The 22,831-nt window shown below is 38.2% G+C and overlaps 1 long non-coding RNA gene across 1 annotated transcript; it reads left to right on the top strand.

The window, feature by feature from the left end:
• Positions 1-17,623: 17,623 nt before the first annotated feature.
• Positions 17,624-18,184, top strand: LOC141626880 (uncharacterized). Its single transcript, XR_012536456.1, has 3 exons — positions 17,624-17,788; positions 17,890-18,016; positions 18,106-18,184. It is a non-coding gene; the product is annotated as an uncharacterized LOC141626880 (long non-coding RNA).
• Positions 18,185-22,831: the final 4,647 nt, after the last annotated feature.

Here is a 22,831-nt window from a genome sequence, read left to right as displayed (position 1 = left end):
TGCCTAATGAACAAGAACAAATAATTTACACAACGAGTCACAATGAGAAGGACAAATGGTTCGCACAATGAGTCATAATGACAAGGACAAATAGTTCAGACAACGAGTCCTAATGCCTAATGAACATGGACTTAAGTCACACAATGGGTCACAATGACAAGGACAAATATTTCACACGATTCACAATGCCTAATAAACAAGAACAAATAGTTCACACAATGAGTTACAATGACGAGGACAAATGGTTCACATGAGTCACATGAGTCACAATGCCTAATGAACAAGAACAAATAGTTCACACAACGAGTCATGATCACAAGGACAAATGGTTCGCACAATGGGTTAAAATGACAAGGACAAATGTTTCGCAAAACGACTCACAATGCCTACGGAACAAGGACAAATGGTTCACACAACGATTCACAAGGACTAATAAACAAGGACAAATGGTTCACACAACGAGTCATAATGACAAGGACAAATTGTTCACAAGACTCATAATGCCTAATTAACGCGGAGGTTCACACAACGGTTCACAATTACTAATCAACAAGGACAAATTGTTCGCACACTAGTCACAATGAGAAGGAAAAATGGTTCACGTATCGAGTTACAATGCCTAATGAACAAGGAGAAATGGTTCACAAATTGAGTCGTAAAGACAAGGACAAATGGTTCACACAAGTCATAATGCCTACTGAACAAGGACAAATATTACGCACAACGAGTCACAATGTCAAATAAAAATGGTACCACAACGAGTCACAATGACTAATAAAACGGGATAAATTTTTCGCACAATGAGTGACAATGACAAGGACAAATAGTTCACGCAAAGAGTCACAATGCCTAATGAACAAGAACAAATAGTTCACAGAATGAGTCACAATGACGAGGGCAAATGGTTCACATGAGTCACAATGTCAAATGAACAAGAACAAATCGTTTACACAACGAGTCACGATGAGAAGGACAAATGGTTCGCACAATGAGTCATAATGACAAGGACAAATAGTTCACACAACGAGTCACAATGCCTAAGAATCAAGGACAAATAGTTCACACAACGAGTCACAATGATAGATACAAATGGTTAACACAACCAGTCACAATGACTATTGGAAAAGGACAAATGGTTCGCACAAAAAGTCACAATGACAAGGACAAATAGTTCAGACAACGAGTCACAATGCCTAATGAACATGGAATTAATTCACACAATGAGTCACAATGACAAGGACAAATATTTCACACGATTCACAATGCCTAACGAACAAGAACAGATAGTTCACACAACGAGTCATGATGATAAGGATAAATGGATCGCACAATGAGTTACAATGACAAGGGCTATGGTTCACACAACGAGTCATAATGCCTAAGGAACAAGGAGAAATGGTTCACACAATGAGTCATAAAGACAAGGACAAATGGTTCACACGACTCATAATGCCTAATGAACAAGGACAAATATTTCGCACAACGAGCCACAATGAAAAATTTCTTTCGGTAACACAATGAGTAACAATGACTAATGAACAGGGACAAATTTTTCGCACAATGAGTGACAATGACAAGGACAAATTGTTCACACAAAGAGTCACAATGCCTAATGAACAAGAAAAAATACTTCACACAATGAGTCGCAATGACGAGGACAAATGGTTCACATGAGTCACAATTCCTAATGTACAAGAACAAATAGTTCACACAACGAGTCATGATGAAAAGGACAAATGGTTCGCACAATGGGTTAAAATGACAAGGAAAAATGGTTCGCAAAACGACTCACAATGCCTAAGGAACAAGGACAAATGGTTCACACAACAATTCACTAGGACTAATAAACAAGGGACAAATGGTTCACACAACGAGTCATAATGACAAGGACAAATTGTTCAAAAGACTCATAATGCCTAATTAACGCGGAGGTTCACACAACGGGTCACAATTACTAATCAACAAGGACAAATAGTTCGCACACTAGTCACAATGAGAAGGAAAAATGGTTCACGTATCGAGTTACAATGCCTAATGAACAAGGAGAAATGGTTCACAAAATGAGTCGTAAAGACAAGGACAAATGGTTCACACAAGTCATAGTGCCTACTGAACAAGGACCAATATTACGCACAACGAGTCACAATGTCAAATACAAATGGTAACACAACGGGTCACAATGACTAATAAACAGGGATAAATTTTTCGCACAATGAGTGACAATGACAAGGACAAAGAGTTACAATGCCTAATGAACAAGAACAAATAGTTCACACAATGAGTCACAATGACGAGGGCAAATGGTTCACACGAGTCACAATGCCTAGTGAACAAGAACAAATAGTTTACACAACGAGTCACAATGAGAAGGACGAATGGTACGCACAATGAGTCATAATGACAAGGACAAATAGTTTACACAACGAGTCACAATGTCTAAGAAACAAGGACAAATAGTTCACACAACGAGTCAAAATGCCTAAGAAACAAGGACAAATAGTTCACACAACGAGTCACAATGATAGATACAAATGGTTAACACAACCACTCACAATGACTATTGGAAAAGGACAAATAGTTCGCACAAAGAGTCACAATGACAAGGGCAAATAGTTCAGACAACGAGTCACAATGCCTAATGAACATGGACTTAATTCACACAATGAGTCACAATGACAAGGACAAATATTTCACACGATTCACAATGCCTAACGAACAAGAACAGATAGTTCATACAACGAGTCATGATGACAAGGATAAATGGTTCGCACAATGAGTTACAATGAAAAGGGCATATGGTTCACACAACGAGTCATAATGCCTAAGGAACAAGGAGAAATGGTTCACACAATGAGTCATAAAGACAAGGACAAATGGTTCACACGAGTCATAATGCCTAATGAACAAGGACAAATATTTCGCACAACGAGCCACAATGACAAATACAGACGGTAACACAACCAGTCACAATGACTAATGAGCAGGGACAAATTTTTCGCACAATGAGTGACAATGACAAGGACAAATTGTTCACACAAAGAGTCACAATGCCTAATGAACAAGAACAAATAGTTCACACAATGGGTCACAATGACAAGGACAAATATTTCACACGATTCACAATGCCTAATAAACAAGAACAAATAGTTCACACAATGAGTTACAATGACGAGGACAAATGGTTCACATGAGTCACATGAGTCACAATGCCTAATGAACAAGAACAAATAGTTCACACAACGAGTCATGATCACAAGGACAAATGGTTCGCACAATGGGTTAAAATGACAAGGACAAATGTTTCGCAAAACGACTCACAATGCCTAAGGAACAAGGACAAATGGTTCACACAACGATTCACAAGGACTAATAAACAAGGACAAATGGTTCACACAACGAGTCATAATGAGAAGGACAAATTGTTCACAAGACTCATAATGCCTAATTAACGCGGAGGTTCACACAACGGTTCACAATTACTAATCAACAAGGACAAATTGTTCGCACACTAGTCACAATGAGAAGGAAAAATGGTTCACGTATCGAGTTACAATGCCTAATGAACAAGGAGAAATGGTTCACAAATTGAGTCGTAAAGACAAGGACAAATGGTTCACACAAGTCATAATGCCTCTTTGAATAAGGACAAATATTACGCACAACGAGTCACAATGTCAAATAAAAATGGTAACACAACGAGTCACAATGACTAATAAAATGGGATAAATTTTTCGCACAATGAGTGACAATGACAAGGACAAATAGTTCACGCAAAGAGTCACAATGCCTAATGAACAAGAACAAATAGTTCACAGAATGAGTCACAATGACAAGGGCAAATGGTTCACACGAGTCACAATGCCAAATGAACAAGAACAAATCGTTTACACAACGAGTCACGATGTGAAGGACAAATGGTTCGCACAATGAGTCATAATGACAAGGACAAATAGTTCACACAACGAGTCACAATGCCTAAGAATCAAGGACAAATAGTTCACACAACGAGTCACAATGATAGATACAAATGGTTAACACAACCAGTCACAATGATTATTGGAAAAGGACAAATGGTTCGCACAAAAAGTCACAATGACAAGGACAAATAGTTCAGACAACGAGTCACAATGCCTAATGAACATGGAATTAATTCACACAATGAGTCACAATGACAAGGACAAATATTTCACACGATTCACAATGCCTAACGAACAAGAACAGATAGTTCATACAACGAGTCATGATGACAAGGATAAATGGTTCGCACAATGAGTTACAATGACAAGGGCATATGGTTCACACAACGAGTCATAATGCCTAAGGAACAAGGAGAAATGGTTCACACAATGAGTCATAAAGACAAGGACAAATGGTTCACACGAGTCATAATGCCTAATGAACAAGGACAAATATTTCGCACAACGAGCCACAATGACAAATACAGACGGTAACACAACCACTCACAATGACTAATGAGCAGGGACAAATTTTTCGCACAATGAGTGACAATGACAAGGACAAATCGTTCACACAAAGAGTCACAATGCCTAATGAACAAGAACAAATAGTTCACACAATGGGTCACAATGACAAGGACAAATATTTCACACGATTCACAATGCCTAATAAACAAGAACAAATAGTTCACACAATGAGTTACAATGACGAGGACAAATGGTTCACATGAGTCACATGAGTCACAATGCCTAATGAACAAGAACAAATAGTTCACACAACGAGTCATGATCACAAGGACAAATGGTTCGCACAATGGGTTAAAATGACAAGGACAAATGTTTCGCAAAACGACTCACAATGCCTAAGGAACAAGGACAAATGGTTCACACAACGATTCACAATGACTAATAAACAAGGACAAATGGTTCACACAACGAGTCATAATGACAAGGACAAATTGTTCACAAGACTCATAATGCCTAATTAACGCGGAGGTTCACACAACGGTTCACAATTACTAATCAACAAGGACAAATTGTTCGCACACTAGTCACAATGAGAAGGAAAAATGGTTCACGTATCGAGTTACAATGCCTAATGAACAAGGAGAAATGGTTCACAAATTGAGTCGTAAAGACAAGGACAAATGGTTCACACAAGTCATAATGCCTACTGAATAAGGACAAATATTACGCACAACGAGTCACAATGTCAAATAAAAATGGTAACACAACGAGTCACAATGACTAATAAAATGGGATAAATTTTTCGCACAATGAGTGACAATGACAAGGACAAATAGTTCACGCAAAGAGTCACAATGCCTAATGAACAAGAACAAATAGTTCACAGAATGAGTCACAATGACAAGGGCAAATGGTTCACACGAGTCACAATGCCAAATGAACAAGAACAAATCGTTTACACAACGAGTCACGATGTGAAGGACAAATGGTTCGCACAATGAGTCATAATGACAAGGACAAATAGTTCACACAACGAGTCACAATGCCTAAGAATCAAGGACAAATAGTTCACACAACGAGTCACAATGATAGATACAAATGGTTAACACAACCAGTCACAATGATTATTGGAAAAGGACAAATGGTTCGCACAAAAAGTCACAATGACAAGGACAAATAGTTCAGACAACGAGTCACAATGCCTAATGAACATGGAATTAATTCACACAATGAGTCACAATGACAAGGACAAATATTTCACACGATTCACAATGCCTAACGAACAAGAACAGATAGTTCACACAACGAGTCATGATGATAAGGATAAATGGATCGCACAATGAGTTACAATGACAAGGGCTATGGTTCACACAACGAGTCATAATGCCTAAGGAACAAGGAGAAATGGTTCACACAATGAGTCATAAAGACAAGGACAAATGGTTCACACGAGTCATAATGCCTAATGAACAAGGACAAATATTTCGCACAACGAGCCACAATGAAAAATTTCTTTCGGTAACACAATGAGTAACAATGACTAATGAACAGGGACAAATTTTTCGCACAATGAGTGACAATGACAAGGACAAATTGTTCACACAAAGAGTCACAATGCCTAATGAACAAGAACAAATACTTCACACAATGAGTCGCAATGTCGAGGACAAATGGTTCACATGAGTCCCAATTCCTAATGTACAAGAACAAATAGTTCACACAACGAGTCATGATGAAAAGGACAAATGGTTCGCACAATGGGTTAAAATGACAAAGACAAATGGTTCGCAAAACGACTCACAATGCCTAAGGAACAAGGACAAATGGTTCACACAACAATTCACTAGGACTAATAAACAAGGGACAAATGGTTCACACAACGAGTCATAATGACAAGGACAAATTGTTCAAAAGACTCATAATGCCTAATTAACGCGGAGGTTCACACAACGGGTCACAATTACTAATCAACAAGGACAAATAGTTCGCACACTAGTCAAAATGAGAAGGAAAATTGGTTCACGTATCGAGTTACAATGCCTAATGAACAAGGAGAAATGGTTCACAAAATGAGTCGTAAAGACAAGGACAAATGGTTCACACAAGTCATAGTGCCTACTGAACAAGGACCAATATTACGCACAACGAGTCACAATGTCAAATACAAATGGTAACACAACGGGTCACAATGACTAATAAACAGGGATAAATTTTTCGCACAATGAGTGACAATGACAAGGACAAAGAGTTACAATGCCTAATGAACAAGAACAAATAGTTCACACAATGAGTCACAATGACGAGGGCAAATGGTTTACACGAGTCACAATGCCTAGTGAACAAGAACAAATAGTTTACACAACGAGTCACAATGAGAAGGACGAATGGTACGCACAATGAGTCATAATGACAAGGACAAATAGTTTACACAACGAGTCACAATGTCTAAGAAACAAGGACAAATAGTTCACACAACGAGTCAAAATGCCTAAGAAACAAGGACAAATAGTTCACACAACGAGTCACAATGATAGATACAAATGGTTAACACAACCACTCACAATGACTATTGGAAAAGGACAAAAAGTTCGCACAAAGAGTCACAATGACAAGGACAAATAGTTCAGACAACGAGTCACAATGCCTAATGAACATGGACTTAATTCACACAATGAGTCACAATGACAAGGACAAATATTTCACACGATTCACAATGCCTAACGAACAAGAACAGATAGTTCATACAACGAGTCATGATGACAAGGATAAATGGTTCGCACAATGAGTTACAATGACAAGGGCATATGGTTCACACAACGAGTCATAATGCCTAAGGAACAAGGAGAAATGGTTCACACAATGAGTCATAAAGACAAGGACAAATGGTTCACACGAGTCATAATGCCTAATGAACAAGGACAAATATTTCGCACAACGAGCCACAATGACAAATACAGACGGTAACACAACCAGTCACAATGACTAATGAGCAGGGACAAATTTTTCGCACAATGAGTGACAATGACAAGGACAAATTGTTCACACAAAGAGTCACAATGCCTAATGAACAAGAACAAATAGTTCACACAATGAGTCACAATGACGAGGACAAATGGTTCACATGAGTCACAATGCCTAATGAACAAGAACAAATAGTTCACACAACGAGTCATGATCACAAGCACAAATGGTTCGCACAATGGGTTAAAATGACAAGGACAAATGGTTCGCGAAACGACTCACAATGCCTAAGGAACAAGGACAAATGGTTCACGCAACGATTCACAAGGACTAATAAACAAGGACAAATGGTTCACACAACGAGTCATAATGACAAGGACAAATTGTTCAGAAGACTCATAATGCCTAATTAACGCGGAGGTTCACACAACGGGTCACAATTACTAATCAACAAGGACAAATAGTTCGCACACTAGTCACAATGAGAAGGAGAAATGGTTCACGTATCGAGTTACAATGCCTAATGAACAAGGAGAAATGGTTCACACAATGAGTCATAAAAACAAGGGCAAATGGTTCACATGAGTCATAATGCCTAATGAACAAGGGCAAATACTTCGCACAATGAGTCCAAATGACAAATTCAAATGGTAACAAAACGAGTCACAATGACTAATGAACATGGACTAATTTTTCGCACAATGAGTGACAATGACAAGGACAAATAGTTCGCACAAAGAGTCACAAAGCCTAACGAACAAGAAAAAATAGTTCACACAATGAGTCACAATGACGAAGGCAAATGGTTCACACGAGTCACAATGCCTAATGAACAAGAACAAATAATTTACACAACGAGTCACAATGAGAAGGACAAATGGTTCGCACAATGAGTCATAATGACAAGGACAAATAGTTCAGACAACGAGTCACAATGCCTAATGAACATGGACTTAATTCACACAGTGAGTCACAATGACAAGGACAAATATTTCACATGATTCACAATGCCTAATGAACAAGAACAGATAGTTCACACAACGAGTCATGATGACAAGGATAAATGGTTCGTACAATGAGTTACAATGACAAGGGCAAATGGTTCACACAACTAGTTATAATGCCTAAGGAACAAGGAGAAATGGTTCACACAATGAGTCATAAAGACAAGTACAAATGGTTCACACGAGTCATAATTCCTAATGAACAAGGACAAATATTTCGCACAACGAGCCCCAATGACAAATACAAATGGTAACACAACGAGTCACAATGACTAATGAACAGGGACAAATTTTTTGCACAATGCGTGAAAATGACAAGGACAAATTGTTCACACAAAGAGTCACAATACCTAATGAACAAGAACAAATAGTTCACACAATGAGTGACAATGACGAGGACAAATGGTTCACATGAGTCACAATGCCTAATGAACAAGAACAAATAGTTCACACAACGAGTCATGATCACAAGGACAAATGGTTCGCACAATGGGTTAAAATGACAAGGACAAATGGTTCGCAAAACGACTCACAATGCCTAAGGAACAAGGACAAATGGTTCACACAACGATTCACAAGGACTAATAAACAAGGACAAATGGTTCACACAACGAGTCATAATGACAAGGACAAATTGTTCACAAGACTCATAATGCCTAATTAACGCGAAGGTTCACACAACGGGTCACAATTACTAATCAACAAGGGCAAATAGTTCGCACACTAGTCACAATGAGAAGGAAAAATGGTTCACGTATCGAGTTACAATGCCTAATGAACAAGGAGAAATGGTTCACGAAAAGAGTCGTAAAGACAAGGACAAATGGTTCACACAAGTCATAATGCCTACTGAACAAGGACAAATATTACGCACAATGAGTCACAATGTCAAATACAAATGGTAACACAACGAGTCACAATGACTAATAAACAGGGATAAATTTTTCGCACAATGAGTGACAATGACAAGGACAAATAGTTCACACAAAGAGTCACAATGCCTAATGAACAAGAACAAATAGTTCACACAATGAGTCACAATGACGAGGGTAAATGGTTCACACGAGTCACAATGCCTAATGAACAAGAACAAATAGACACAACGAGTCACAATGAGAAGGACAAATGGTTTGCACAATGAGTCTTAATGACAAGGACAAATAGTTCACACAACGAGTCACAATTCCTAAGAAACAAGGACAAATAGTTCACACAACGAGTCACAATGCCTAAGAAATAAGGACAAATAGTTCACACAACGAGTCACAATGATAGATACAAATGGTTAACACAACCAGTCACAATGACTAATGAACAAGAACAATTAGTTTACACAACGAGTCACAATGCCTAAGAAACAAGGACAAATAGTTCCCACAACGAGTCACAATGATAGATACAAATGGTTAACATAACCAGTCACAATGACTATTGGAAAAGGACAAATGGTTCGCACAATGAGTCACAATGACAAGGACAAATAATTCAGACAACGAGTCACAATGCCCAATGAACATGGACTTAATTCACACAATGAGTCACAATGACAAGGAAAAATATTTAACACGATTCACAATGCCTAACGAACAAGAACAGATAGTTCACACAACGAGTCATGATGACAAGGATAAATGGTTCGCACAATGAGTTACAATGACAAGGGCAAATGGTTCACACAACAAGTCATAATGCCTAAGGAACAAGGAGAAATGGTTCACACAATCAGTCATAAAGACAAGGACAAATGGTTCACACGAGTTATAATGCCTAATGAACAAGGACAAATATTTCGCACAACGAGCCACAATGACAAATACAAACGGTAACACAACGAGTCACAATGACTAATGAACATAGACAAATTTTTCACACAACGAGTCACAATGGCTAAGAAACAAGGACAAATAGTTCACATAACGAGTCACAATGATAGATACAAATGGTTAACACAACCAGTCACAATGACTATTGAAAAAGGACAAATGGTTCGCACAATGAGTCACAATGACAAGGACAAATAGTTCAGACAACGAGTCACAATGCCTAATGAACATGGACTTAATTCACACAATGAGTCACAATGACAAGGACAAATATTTCACATGATTCACAATGCCTAACGAACAAGAACAGATAGACAAGGACAAATGGTTCGCACAATGAGTTACAATGACAAGGGCAAATGGTTCACACTACGAGTCACAATGCCTAAGAAACAAGGAGAAATGGTTCACACAATGAGTCATAAAGACAAGGACAAATGGTTCACATAAAGTCATAATGCCTAATGAACAAGGACAAATACATCGCACAATGAGTCACAATGACAAATACAAATGGTAACACAACGAGTCACAATGACTAATGAACATGGACAAATTTTTCGCACATTGAGTGACAATGACAAGGACAAATAGTTCGCACAAAGAGTCACAATGCCTAACGAACAAGAAAAAAAAGTTCACACAATGAGTCACAATGACGAGGGCAAATGGTTCACACGAGTCACAATGTCTAATGAACAAGAACAAATAATTTACACAACGAGTCACAATGAGAAGGACAAATGGTTCGTACAATGAGTCATAATGACAAGGACAAATAGTTCAGACAACGAGTCACAATGCCTAATGAACATGGACTTAATTCACACAATGAGTCACAATGACAAGGACAAATATTTTACATGATTCACAATGCCCAACGAACAAGAACAGATAATTCACACAACGAGTCATGATGACAAGGATAAATGGTTCGCACAATGAGTTAAAATGACAAGGGCAAATGGTTCACACAACGAGTTATAAAGACAAGGACAAATGGTTCACACGAGTCATAATGCCTAATGAACAAGGACAAATATTTCGCACAACGAGCCACAATGGCAAATACAAATGGTAACACAACGAGTCACAATGACTAATGAACATGGACACATTTTTCGCACAATGAGTGACAATGACAAGGACAAATTGTTCACACAAAGAGTCACAATACCTAATGAACAAGAACAAATAGTTCACACAATGAGTCACAATGACGAGGACAAATGGTTCACATGAGTCACAATGCCTAATGAACAAGAACAAATAGTTCACACAACGAGTCATGATCACAAGGACAAATGGTTCGCACAATGGGTTAAAATGACAAGGACAAATGGTTCGCAAAACGACTCACAATGCCTAAGGAACAAGGATAAATGGTTCACACAACGATTCACAAGGACTAATAAACAAGGACAAATGGTTCACACAACGAGTCATAATGACAAGGACAAATTGTTCACAAGACTCATAATGCCTAATTAACGCGGAGGTTCACACAACGGGTCACAATTACTAATCAACAAGGACAAATAGTTTGCACACTAGTCACAATGAGAAGGAAAAATGGTTCACGTATCGAGTTACAATGCCTAATGAACAAGGAGAATTGGTTCACAAAATGAGTCGTAAAGACAAGGACAAATGGTTCACATAAGTCTTAATGCCTACGGAACAAGGACAAATATTACGCACAACGAGTCACAATGCCAAATACAAATGGTAACACAACGAGTCACAATGACTAATGAACATGGATAAATATTTTGCACAAAGAGTGACAATGACAAGGACAAATATTTCACACAATGAGTCACAATGACGAGGGCAAATGGTTCACACGAGTCACAATGCCTAATGAACAAGAACAAATAGTTTACACAACGAGTCACAATGAGAAGGACAAATGGTTCGCACAATGAGTCATAATAACAAGGACAAATAGTTCACACAACGAGTCACAATGCCTAAGAAACAAGGACAAATAGTTCACACAACGAGTCACAATGATAGATACAAATGGTTAACACAACCAGTCACAATGACTATTGAAAAAGGACAAATGGTTCGCACAATGAGTCACAATGACAAGGACAAATAGTTCAGACAACGAGTCACAATGCCTAATGAACATGGACATAATTCACACAATGAGTCACAATGACAAGGACAAATATTTCACACGATTCCCAATGCGTAACGAACAAGAACAGATAGTTCACACAACGAGTCATGATGACAAGGATAAATGGTTCGCACAATGAGTTACAATGACAAGGGCAAATGGTTCACACAACGAGTCATAATGCCTAAGGAACAAGGAGAAATGGTTCACACAATCAGTCATAAAGACAAGGACAAATGGTTCACACGAGTTATAATGCCTAATGAACAAGGACAAATATTTCGCACAACGAGCCACAATGACAAATACAAACGGTAACACAACGAGTCACAATGACTAATGAACATAGACAAATTTTTCACACAACGAGTCACAATGGCTAAGAAACAAGGACAAATAGTTCACACAACGAGTCACAATGCCTAAGAAACAAGGACAAATAGTTCACATAACGAGTCACAATGATAGATACAAATGGTTAACACAACCAGTCACAATGACTATTGAAAAAGGACAAATGGTTCGCACAATGAGTCACAATGACAAGGACAAATAGTTCAGACAACGAGTCACAATGCCTAATGAACATGGACTTAATTCACACAATGAGTCACAATGACAAGGACAAATATTTCACATGATTCACAATGCCTAACGAACAAGAACAGATAGATAAGGACAAATGGTTCGCACAATGAGTTATAATGACAAGGGCAAATGGTTCACACTACGAGTCACAATGCCTAAGAAACAAAGAGAAATAGTTCACACAATGAGTCATAAAGACAAGGACAAATGGTTCACATAAAGTCATAATGCCAAATGAACAAGGACAAATACTTCGCACAATGAGTCACAATGACAAATACAAATGGTAACACAACGAGTCACAATGACTAATGAACATGGACAAATTTTTCGCACATTGAGTGACAATGACAAGGACAAATAGTTCGCACAAAGAGTCACAATGCCTAACGAACAAGAAAAAATAGTTCACACAATGAGTCACAATGACGAGGGCAAATGGTTCACACGAGTCACAATGTCTAATGAACAAGAACAAATAATTTACACAACGAGTCACAATGAGAAGGACAAATGGTTCGTACAATGAGTCATAATGACAAGGACAAATAGTTCAGACAACGAGTCACAATGCCTAATGAACATGGACTTAATTCACACAATGAGTCACAATGACAAGGACAAATATTTTACATGATTCACAATGCCCAACGAACAAGAACAGATAGTTCACACAACGAGTCATGATGACAAGGATAAATGGTTCGCACAATGAGTTAAAATGACAAGGGCAAATGGTTCACACAACGAGTCATAAAGACAAGGACAAATGGTTCACACGAGTCATAATGCCTAATGAACAAGGACAAATATTTCGCACAACGAGCCACAATGGCAAATACAAATGGTAACACAACGAGTCACAATGACTAATGAACATGGACACATTTTTCGCACAATGAGTGACAATGACAAGGACAAATTGTTCACACAAAGAGTCACAATACCTAATGAACAAGAACAAATAGTTCACACAATGAGTCACAATGACGAGGACAAATGGTTCACATGAGTCACAATGCCTAATGAACAAGAACAAATAGTTCACACAACGAGTCATGATCACAAGGACAAATAGTTCGCACAATGGGTTAAAATGACAAGGACAAATGGTTCGCAAAACGACTCACAATACCTAAGGAACAAGGATAAATGGTTCACACAACGATTCACAAGGACTAATAAACAAGGACAAATGGTTCACACAACGAGTCATAATGACAAGGACAAATTGTTCACAAGACTCATAATGCCTAATTAACGCGGAGGTTCACACAACGGGTCACAATTACTAATCAACAAGGACAAATAGTTTGCACACTAGTCACAATGAGAAGGAAAAATGGTTCACGTATCGAGTTACAATGCCTAATGAACAAAGAGAATTGGTTCACAAAATGAGTCGTAAAGACAAGGACAAATGGTTCACATAAGTCATAATGCCTACGGAACAAGGACAAATATTACGCACAACGAGTCACAATGCCAAATACAAATGGTAACACAACGAGTCACAATGACTAATGAACATGGATAAATATTTTGCACAAAGAGTGACAATGACAAGGACAAATATTTCACACAATGAGTCACAATGACGAGGGCAAATGGTTCACACGAGTCACAATGCCTAATGAACAAGAACAAATAGTTTACACAACGAGTCACAATGAGAAGGACAAATGGTTCGCACAATGAGTCATAATGACAAGGACAAATAGTTCACACAACGAGTCACAATGCCTAAGAAACAAGGACAAATAGTTCACACAACGAGTCACAATGATAGATACAAATGGTTAACACAACCAGTCACAATGACTATTGAAAAAGGACAAATGGTTCGCACAATGAGTCACAATGACAAGGACAAATAGTTCAGACAACGAGTCACAATGCCTAATGAACATGGACATAATTCACACAATGAGTCACAATGACAAGGACAAATATTTCACACGATTCACAATGCCTAACGAACAAGAACAGATAGTTCACACAACGAGTCATGATGACAAGGATAAATGGTTCGCACAATGAGTTACAATGACAAGGGCAAATGGTTCACACAACGAGTCATAATGCCTAAGGAACACGGAGAAATGGTTCACACAATGAGTTATAAAGACAAGGACAAATGGTTCACACGAGTCATAATGCCTAATGAACAAGGACAAATATTTCGCACAACGAGCCACAATGACAAATACAAACGGCAACACAACGAGTTACAATGACTAATGAACATGGACAAATTTTTCGCACAATGAGTGACAATGACAAGGACAAATTGATCACACAAAGAGTCACAATACCTAATGAACAAGAACAAATAGTTCACACAATGAGTCACAATGACGAGGACAAATGGTTCACATGAGTCACAATGCCTAATGAACAAGAACAAATAGTTCACACAACGAGTCATGATCACAAGGACAAATGGTTCGCACAATGGGTTAAAATGACAAGGACAAATGGTTCGCAAAACGACTCACAATGCCTAAGGAACAAGGACAAATGGTTCACACAACGATTCACAAGGACTAATAAACAAGGACAAATGGTTCACACAACGAGTCATAATGACAAGGACAAATTGTTCACAAGACTCATAATGCCTAATTAACGCGGAGGTTCACACAACGGGTCACAATTACTATTCAACAAGGACAAATAGTTAGCACATTAGTAACAATGAGAAGGAAAAATGGTTCACGTATCGAGTTACAATGCCTAATGAACAAGGAGAAATGGTTCAAAAAATGAGTCGTAAAGACAAGGAAAAATGGTTCACACAAGTCATAATGCCTACTGAACAAGGACAAATATTATGCACAACGAGTCACAATGTCAAATACAAATGGTAACACAACGAGTCACAATGACTAATGAACAGGGATAAATTTTTCACACAATGAGTGACAATGACAAGGACAAGGACAAATTGTTCACACAAAGAGTCACAATGCCTAATGAACAAGAACAAATAGTTCACACAATGAGTCACAATGACGAGGCAATTCACACGAGTCACAATGCCTAATGAACAAGAACAAATAGTTTACACAACGAGTCACAATGAGAAGGACAAATTGTTCGCACAATGAGTCATAATGACAAGGACAAATAGTTCACGCAACGAGTCACAATGCCTAAAAACAAGGACAAATAGTTCACACAACGAGTCACAATGATAGATACAAATGGTTAACACAACCAGTCACAATGACTATTGAAAAAGGTCAATTGGTTCGCACAATGAGCCACAATGACAAGGACAAATTGTTCAAACAACGAGTTAGAATGCCTAATGAACATGGACTTAATTCACACAATGAGTCACAATGACAAGGACAAATATTTCACACGATTCACAATGCCTAACGAACAAGAACAGATAGTTCACACAACGAGTCATGATGATAAGGATAAATGGATCGCACAATGAGTTACAATGACAAGGGCAAATGGTTCACACAATGAGTCACAATGCCTAAGAAACAAGGAGAAATGGTTCACACAATGAGTAATAAAGACAAGGACAAATGGTTCACATGAGTCATAATGCCTAATGACTAAGGACAAATACTTCGCACAATGAGTCACAATGACAAATACAAATGGTAACACAACGAGTCATAATGACTAATGAACATGGACAAATTTTTCGCACATTGAGTGACAATGACAAGGACAAATAGTTCGCACAAAGAGTCACAATGCCTAATGAACAAGAACAAATAATTTACACAACGAGTTACAATGAGAAGGACAAATGGTTCGCACAATGAGAAATAATGACAAGGACAAATAGTTTAGACAACGAATCACAATGCCTAATGAACATGGACTTAATTCACACAATGAGTCACAATGACAAGGACAAATATTTCACACGATTCACAATGCCTAACGAACAAGAACAGATAGTTCACACAACGAGTCATGACGACAAGGATAAATGGTTCGCACAATGAGTTACAATGACAAGGGCAAATGGTTCACACAACGAGTTACAATGCCTAAGGAACAAGGAGAAATGGTTCACACAATGAGTCATAAAGACAAGGACAAGTGGTTCACACGAGTCATAATGCCTAATGAACAAGGACAAATATTTCGCACAACGAGCCACAATGTTAAATACAAATGGTATCACAACGAGTCACAATGACTAATGAATATGGACAAATTTTTCGCACAATGAGTGACAATGACAAGGACAAATTGTTCACACAAAGAGTCACAATGCCTAATGAACAAGAACAAATAGTTCACACAATGAGTCACAATGACGAGGACAAATGGTTCACATGAGTCACAATGCCTAATGAACAAGAACAAATAGTTAACACAACAATTCACAATGAGAAGGACAAATGGTTCGCACAATGAGGTGAGGAGGAGAAGGGAGGAGGAGAAAAGGAGAAAGGACGAGGGGTTTGGAGATGAAGATGATTATGATGATGATGATGACGATGATGACGATGAGGAAGAGGATGAGGATGAGGACGAGGGGTTTGAAGATGAAGATGATTAAATTGGTATAATTTTGTATTCCTCAAGAGTAAATTATTAAAATTTAGAAGTCTGTATAATTTTCATTTATCATTATTTGTGTTAATTTTTATTTGTATTATCATGGATGGCTGGGAGCAGTCGAGGTAGGAATCGTGGAGGTGGCTCAAGAGGAGGACAGAGTACGCGTCCGGAGCAGGAGGAGGAGTTTGTGCAGGAGGATCCGATGCAGACAGACGGTGACGGTGAGGAGACTGACGGTACCGACGAGCCACCACGGGTGCCGATACGGTACACTTCGGATCATAAGATGATTCTTGAGCCGGCGGGATTATGGTAAGTTTTATTCTTTTATTAGTCTACTATTTTGTTTTTTTTTTATTTATTTTTTTAAAATAATAATTGTTTGTAATTTTACATGTTCAAAATAAATGCAGGTTTATGGACGATTGCGTGGTACGAGGTGTCACGAAAAGCACGAAGACTAATTTCGTGGGTCCAATTCCTACATCGTGGACACAAGCTTCTCATGCACAAAGAGATGCGTGGTTCAATAACTTTCGGGTATATATTTTCCGTAATTCTTTGTTTTAATAACCAAGGTTATACTTTTATAAATACTAATATGAAATTTTGTCGCTTTTTTTTTGTAGCAAGCATTTGCTTGGTCACCGTCTCAAGAACGGAATGTCCGTATCAGGTACGAGGAAGTCGGTACTCGACGATATCGGGGCGTGATTTGGAAGGTAGTTAGGCGCCCAAAGGAACCAGACCATATGAAAGGTATTTAATTAACTTGTTTTGTTATTTGTATTAATTAGTATATACTCTCTTATATTATAAATAATATCAGTAACTTATTAGTTATGATTTCATATGTGTAATTGCAGGTGACAAGTATGAAGGCTTAATAAATCATACCAAAACTCCCGCTTTTCAGAAGAAGTCTAAGCAAGCATCCCTCAACAAAAGAGGAGGAAAGGAAGACGCCGTGAACGAGCCTACTCATTACGCGGGTTCACGATCGTTCTGGAATCGTATGTTGGGGGTAAGTTTGTCTATTATTTCACACTTTTTTTTTGTTTTCAATGCAACATGTTTATTTTATGTTAGATTTTTTGTTGATTTTCTAACATGTATGTTTTTTTTTTCATTCAGAGAGGAAAGAAGAAGTCACAGCCGATTGCGACGGTACAGAATCGCTTTTTCGGACACGCATTCCAGGGTTGACCACAAAGGGGTTAGAACTTGGACTAAGCCAAAAGACAAGCAATTATATGTAAGTTTCCGTAACACTTAATTTTTGTTAATTTACTCTCTTTTAAAATGTCGTATATAAGGTGGTTACCATATTAACTTACAACCATTTGTTTAATTATATTGTAGGAAGCATTTGAACAAGAAAAAGCCGCCAATCCAGAAACTCCGGATAATGACATATGGTATAAGTTGGTGGATGGCTTCAAGAAAGGGCACGTGTATGGTACCGGAAGTTCAACACCGGCTTTCTATGAGAAAACGCGTAGGAGATCGACTTCAACAATTCCCAAAGAACACGTATCAACCGGGAATTATTAGTCAACTTCAAGGTCAAATAAGAGAGCGTGATGAACGTGATGCCAAACGTGATGAAGAATTGCGCCAAATGAAGGAAAGAATGGCAATGTTTGAGACTTGGTGGCAAGGTTGTAACCCCGGATCTCGACCCAACTACGATCCAAATGATCCGCATGGTCCACATGGGGAGTGGAGAGGTGTTGGCTTCCAAGTAAGTGATTGGGAGGTTAGCTTAGCTTGTAAGACTTGAACATTTAGAATAGCTTAGCTTGTAAAACTTTCATTTTCAATATATGAAATGAAGTTTGAGAAATTGGGAGGTGTTGGGTTGAAATGTATGGTGTTGTGTGTGTTGAAATGGGATGTATGGTGTTGTGGAACATCGGTTTGTATGCAGGTTGTAAATTTTTGGCTAGCAATGAAAACGAAAAAAACCACCAAAACATCTGATGGTTTTGGCGATCGATTAGTGATTTGGCGATCGCAATTGATCGCCAAATTGGCGACTGATTAAAGATGGTCGCCAAAATGGCGACTGAATTGCAGTCGCCAAATCACAATTCAGTCGCCAAATTTGGTCAGCCAAACTGGCTACGTCACCCAAAAAAGGCGACTGAGTTGGCATTTGGCGACTGCTATTCAGTCGCCAAATTGGCGACTACCTTTAATCAGTCGCCAATTTGGCGACTACCCTATCAGTCGCCATTTTTGGTATTTGGCGACTGATTTGGCAGTCGCCAAATTTGGCGACCGACTTTAGTCGCCAAAGCTAGAAAAGGCGACTAAGGTCCGCGACGACGTTTTATGATCGATTTTGATCGCCAAATTGATTTTGGCGACTGATTTCAGTCGCCAAAATCAGTCGCCTGTTTTAATTCTTTTTGTAGTGATAACAAGGACAAATAGTTCACACAACGAGTCACAATGCCTACGAAACAAGGACTAATAGCTCACACAACGAGTCACAATGATAGATACAAATGGTTAACACAACCAGTCAGAATGACTATTGAGAAAGGACAAATGGTTCGCACAGTGAGTCACAATGACAAGGACAAATAGTTCAAATAAGAGTCACAATGCCTAATGAACATGGACTTAATTCACACAATGAGTCACAATGACAAGGACAAATATTTCACACGATTCACAATGCCTAATGAACAAGAACAGATAGTTCACACAACGAGTCATGATGACAAGGATAAATGGCTCGCACAATGAGTTACAATGACAAGGGCAAATGGTTCACACAACGAGTCACAATGCGTAAGGAACAAGGAGAAATGGTTCACACAATGAGTCATAAAGACAAGGACAAATGGTTGACATGATTCATAATGCCTAATGAACAAGGACAAATATTTCGCACAACGAGCTACAATGACAAATACAAATGGTAACACAACGAGTCACGATGACTAATGAACAGGGACAAATTTTTCGCACAATGAGTGACAATGGCAAGGACAAATTGTTCACATAAAGAGTCACAATGCCTAACGAACAAAAAAAAATAGTTCACACAATGAGCCACAATGACGAGGACAAATGGTTCACACTAGTCACAATGCCTAATGAACAAGAACAAATAGTTTACACAACGAGTCACAATGAGAAGGACAAATGGTTCGCACAATAAGTCACAATGACAAGGACAAATAGTTCACTCAACTAGTCATGATATCTTCGTAGAGTACCAAAGATAATATTTATAGTCCAAACTACTACTATAGATAGTGGCTGTCAGGGTCGAACCAGAGAGAGGCGATGCAATTATTAGTTGTCTAATTTTAGTCTTAAATTAACCAAAGTGTGGGGGTTTGTTTTGGATTAGTCTATAAGTAAAGTAGATAAATGAATGATAAAAGAACTGGATGAAATCAAATATTAAAAGGGTACTAAGATGGTCGGTTCACTCTAGTTTTGGCGGCAGTATACTAGGTAAGTCTGAGATAATCACGTGAGACGGGAAAATAAGAAGTCCTCTCGGTCCATTCTTAATAGGTAGCATCTTTCGATCTAGCTACAGGTCCCTGATATCACTAATACTAACTTTCGTCCTGAAAAGTGATTTAAAGGTCTAAATTAACTTATCTCTCGATCTTATTAATGTAGTCGTCTTAATTAGGTAGTCTATTTTACTCCTCTATCTTTCGATCTTATCGGGTCGGTCAATTCCTAAACATTCAACTAGTCGCGTGCACTCGATTCGTCAAAAATAGCAATTAAAGTAATTCAAACGAAACTAATTCTCACGTGGCCGGTCGATCGACCAGGGTAGGCGGTCGATCAACCATGGCGCGACTCAGGTCTACCAATTCTAATGCCGCCTACACTACAGATTCCCTAATCCTAGAACAAGGGGTTTAACTACTCGTACTGGAAATAATAACAATAATAAAATTAACTAATAAAGTAAACGAATTCATGATTAAAATAACTAAATAAATAATTAACATGAAACGATAATTTGGCTTTGGGAAAACTACTCTAGCAATTTCTAGTCTATGAACGAACAAAGTAAACTGAAATAGGGAACCAAAATTACCAGTAGAAAGCAGGAAAAAGAATCCGAAAGTACGAACGGAAAATAAATTGTATTGAATGAATGTGAATACTAATGCCAAACTCAATATCGAACCCTAATTATTCGATCCCTAAAAACTGATGATAAAAGACTTGTTGATATTCTAAAAACATCAGGTTACGTTATATAGGAATATAACGTAACACTTATTCCTAAAACCTAATTACAATGGGCTTTGGAATTCTCGAAATTTGCGTCAGATTCACGGTTGGGTCGATCGACCATACAACTCAGTCGATCGACCAAGGCTCGTTGTACAATAGCTTCTGATCTTCGTGCTCTGGTCGATCGACCATGGACACCGGTCTATCGCCTGCTTCATCAGGTAGTTGCTCCAAAAGCTTCGTAAATTCGTCTTTTAGGCCTCGATACGCACACCAAGCGCGCTTCCCAACTAAATACTTCTTGTCAAATGCAACATTAGGTACTTGGGGACGGATTCGGCTCGATTTCCGCTGAATTCTTCACATTTCTGCAATATTATAAAAAAACACAAAAGTAGACGTAAATAGGGAAAATAGTAGATTAAACTACACAAATGAGCTTTGAAATGCGTGTAAAATAGGATGTAAAACAACATATTTAGGACACGCATCAAGTTACAATGCCTACGAAATAAGGACAAATAGCTCACACAACGAGTCACAATGACAGATACAAATGGTTAACACAACCAGTAACAATGACTATTGAGAAAGGACAAATGGTTCGCACAATAAGTCACAATGACAAGGACAAATAGTTCAAATAACGAGTCACAATGCCTAATGAACATGGACATAATTCACACAATGAGTCACAATGACAAGGACAAATAGTTCACACGAGTCACAATGCCTAACGAACAAGAACAGATAGTTCACGCAACGAGTCATGATGACAAGGACAAATGGTTCGCACAATGAGTTACAATGACAAGGTCAAATGATTCAGACAATGAGTCACAATGTCTAACGAACAAGGAGAAATGATTCACACAATGAGTCATAAAGACAAGGACAAATGGTTCACACGAGTCATAATGCCTAATGAACAAGGACAAATATTTCGCACAACGAGTCACAATGACAAATACAAATGGTAACACAACGAGTCACAATGACTAATGAACACGGACAAATTTTTCGCACAATGACAAGGACAAATAATTCACACAAAGACTCACATTGCCTAACGAATAAGAAAAAATAGTTCACACAATGAGTCACAATGACAAGGAAAAATGGTTCACA

The sequence above is a fragment of the Silene latifolia genome, chromosome Y (assembly GCF_048544455.1).
Source record: "Silene latifolia isolate original U9 population chromosome Y, ASM4854445v1, whole genome shotgun sequence".
NCBI lineage: Eukaryota > Viridiplantae > Streptophyta > Magnoliopsida > Caryophyllales > Caryophyllaceae > Silene > Silene latifolia.
The sequence above is the reverse complement of the archived record's forward strand: the minus strand, read 5'-3'. Positions and strand labels throughout refer to the sequence as shown.